Raw genomic sequence first — 4083 nt, 5'->3', positions numbered from 1 at the left:
ATCCAGTCCAAAAAGCAGCTGAGCAACTCACTGAGAGATTCAGGAAATGCTTTTTATAACTTTGAGACATACAGTTTAAAGAAAACCATTTTAAGAAATATTCTGAACATTGTATTTGAAACAAATGAAAACAGGATACTATTCAGCTTCTGCTTGCACCTCTGGGACTTCTCACCACTAGTTCACTCTCTGGCTTCTGAAACTTGCCACTGAATAAACATGATAAATCCAATGAATAGAAAGCTTCATGACAAAAACTAATCAGATAGAGGGAATCAGGAAGGAACCCATCACCCTTTCCACAACATTACCAATGAACTAGAAACACAAGGGGTCCTCTGCATGCATACTTTCCTATGGAGCTCCAAGTATTGTCTAGTTAGATGCACGTTTGAAAGACCAGCAATCTGGCTCCGTGCAGTTATGCTGCCATCCATCACATTTACTACTTAATATTTCATGCTACAGAATTTAGACTAGAAAACTGAAGATCAGTTATGTAGGACACCACAAAGAACACCAAATGCAGCTTTAGCACAGATGTGTCAGGCTATCAGGTCTGATTAACATTTCCAGCCTAAGCATCCAGCTGAAACTGCAAATACCACCCATACTAGAAGTAGTAAGAATCATAAAAGATGAACTGGGAATCATTGCTACCAGATGTCCCCTCCACCCAACTGAGGAAAACTGGTTCTAACTCTAGCAAAGCTTCAGAGAAGCAATCAGGGAAGAGGTGGAGGACTCTCTTTAAAGCCTCTAATTTCCTCCTCTCCCCAAGGCGAAGGGTCAGAGCTGCAGCTTTTAAAAATAGCCCCAAACTCGCTCCTCATTTCCTAAGTATAAAAGGGACAACACAAAAATATGCACGTTCTTTAGCTCTCCTGGTTATTCTTTATTATACCAGCCTGGATGCTCCAAAACCCTTCCTTTTCTTCACCATGTTTACATGCTTCAATCATGTACCAACAGTAAAATCTACTCCCACTCACAGTAGCCAAAATATTTGTCAGCATTTGCGTTTAACTTACTTTCTCCAAGCCATTAATCATTTAAATCATTCTGCTTTGACCATCTGCATAGTAGAAATTTGTGATCATCTTACGGACCTTCCGTTTGATGCACTGGTGACAGATTTGTTACTTTGCTCCTCTCGATCATGACTTGAGCTGTATTTCCTTTTCTTGTGAGACACAGACACTGCAAGGAACCCATGCGCTACCATGCTTGCATCACTTTTTCCTGGTTTGTAAGGCTTAAGAAAATACAGTATCCTCTGAAACGAAGGCTCTTATCAGAATCTTTGTAAAGCCAAACAAGGCAGGAATGATCATCTCTGAATTTGCGTAAACGGCTCCCTATGACATGCTCCAAAAGATTTTTTATGCATTTCAAAGCACTGCCTCAGAACTGCACCTTTGTTGGCTGCATACAGGAAGACTGTGTCAAAGCCATACACAGATTTCTCAGCAGATTTGGTACCCGTCAGCTGTCAGTCCTGCAGGTAAATTAAGGAAGCAACATAAAAGGTTTCCCATTACTAGTTTTGCCTAATGCAAGAGTTGTGGGTGAGATGCTGCATAAATGCACAAAGCCCACTGGTAAGTCCTGCTAGCTACAAGACGATCAGATCTGACTTGCCTATGTTCATAAGCTCTTCTTCAACCTTTTCTGTGCTATAGCTACAGCTCCCCTCTGAATGGTGGGGAAGAAACTGAAGTGAAACCTTTCTGCTCACTCAGCAAAATCCACATAGCCAGTCCCTACTCGGACAATCACTGTCTTTGATTCTTCTCTAATCTATTTTAATTCTGTGCTTCAGCTACTTAATCTATAAAAAAGATCCTCACCTACTTTGATAGGCGCCTGGCAATCAAAAGAATGAAAACTGAAACGCACAATTTTTTAAAGAACAGAAAAATACCATGATTCCATACAAAATTTTCAAGCCAAACAAAATAAAGACTCTACCCACTTGCTTGAGTCAACATGTTTTCTTCCACTAAGGTTCTATCCTATTTGGCTGGCCTTCAGTCCTGCGTTTCAACTGTTTTGCTGATACTACTTTTTCCACACATGCCACCATCCTTGCTATTTCTTCAGCTTCTGAAAATCCTAATGCAAAGCTCTCCTCTGCAGTCTGAGCCTCAATTCTTCAGTAAAAGACAATCAGCTTTAAAAGGAACAAACACAGGTGCATGAAGCCATTCACAGAAACACCCACACAAAATCACAAACCAGACAGCCAAATATATGTTTAACTAGAAAAGTAAACAGAAACCAGCTCCTTCTGTACATGAGGCAAGAGCAATGATATGATAACCCTGTCACATAACACAGAATCAACTGAAATTACATTCAAGGCCTGAACTGCTAGGAGGGGAATTCCTTGTTATTACTAGGTGGAGTCCCCCCCGCCCCTCACCTCATACTTTCATAGATATCACAAGCTGAAGTTCACTTCACTAACATCCCTTTACTACTTAAAAACGTCAGACAAAACAGAAACCATAGTCAAACAAAAACCTGCAGCCAAATAAGCTCTTTATGAGCACGCTTAACCCTCTCAGAGACAAGCTGGCCCATACAGTGCGGCCTGGGAGACAGCTGTCCTACTTTCAAAGCGAAAAGCTCTCGTCACACCACCATCTACATCGCACCAAGAGAACAAACCTTACCACACAAGCAGTACAATAGGCTCATAACATGGACTGTATACAACAAATCCACTGAACATGCTTAATTAGAACCTTTGAATCTGGCTATTCCAGAGTTTCTGAGCTCTATTAACATAGCTGTGATGAGGTTAACGTGAGAGGAGCTGCTTGAAAATTTCACCCAAAGTAAAGGAGCACCTAGACATCCCCAAGCTGAGTGCTAAAGTGCTTTAATACTAACATTTTCAGCTGAATATGGGATGAATTCAGACATTTACCTTGTCCTGTGAACTCATCAGCACACACTGCAAACATTTTAAGAAACAGCATCATATAGGGGATACAAAGTCACCTTCACGCACAGCTGCAATTCAACCCCAAAGGCATAAAACTGAGCTCCCATACTTACAGAAACATGAAAAGGGGGGTAAAAAGTCTTCTTTAAAGTTAATATCCCTGGCACTTTTACTCATGAAAAAGAAGCAGATGCAAATGCAATGACAGCCCTTCCCGTCATTAGTGATGCATAATGTGGGTGTTTCTGACAGATGAAGAAAAGCACTAGAAAGAAAAAAAACCCCAAAGTGAAAAAAGAAGGAAAACACAAGTAATGAGCAGGTTCCAGGTTTCACACAGTTCCATGACCCAATTCACTGCTTATATACAGTTATTGTTATTTTAACATTTTCACTTAGAGGCAACGACACTGATCCCTTCTGTAAGGGAATGAGATGTCTCCGTAAGGTGTGATGTTTAAGATTTGGGTATAATGTACTTCACATTGATAGAAGACAACTGAATTCTTATCTACACTTAGAAATAAATGAGTTAAGAATGAAATCAATCACTGAGGCCAAATAAAGACACACTTTAGTCTTCTATTAAGACTAAAAGAAAGAAATGCAATTTCTGTTGATTAATAAGCAATTACTGTCTCCCAAAACACATTCCACTATCTTGCTTAAACATTTGAAGCGTACTCAGGAATGGGGCTACTGTTACTTCCATGCTGACCACAAGGCTCAGTAAGGAATAATTCAGGGATGGAAGAGGTATAATTAGTCCTGTTGCTCTGTCCGCACAGACTGTTCCTGAAGAAAGTCTCATGGCTCATCATTGCAAACTATGACTTCTATTTTAAGCATACGTTAAACTAATCCTGCTCCGCTTTGCATCCTACTTGCTGACACAGCACCTTTCACAAGCATAACGCCAAATAAGATTTTAATACTATATTTCCCCCATGTTGTTATAAATTCTCTACACTGTGGTGGTTAATGGTAATGCAGCCCCGCATAAAGCTCAGCACGAGGCTCAGCACTCAACTTGTTTATGCTCCCAGCCTGCAGTCTCCTGCATCTGAAGCCTTCTTCCAAACAGTGCTCAGGTGCTCCCCACCGTGAGATCATGTATCAAGGACAGAGCA

The sequence above is a fragment of the Pygoscelis adeliae genome, unplaced genomic scaffold, assembly GCF_000699105.1.
Source record: "Pygoscelis adeliae isolate BGI_AS28 unplaced genomic scaffold, ASM69910v1 Scaffold1000, whole genome shotgun sequence".
Lineage (NCBI taxonomy): Eukaryota > Metazoa > Chordata > Aves > Sphenisciformes > Spheniscidae > Pygoscelis > Pygoscelis adeliae.
Note: the sequence above shows the minus strand (reverse complement) of the source record.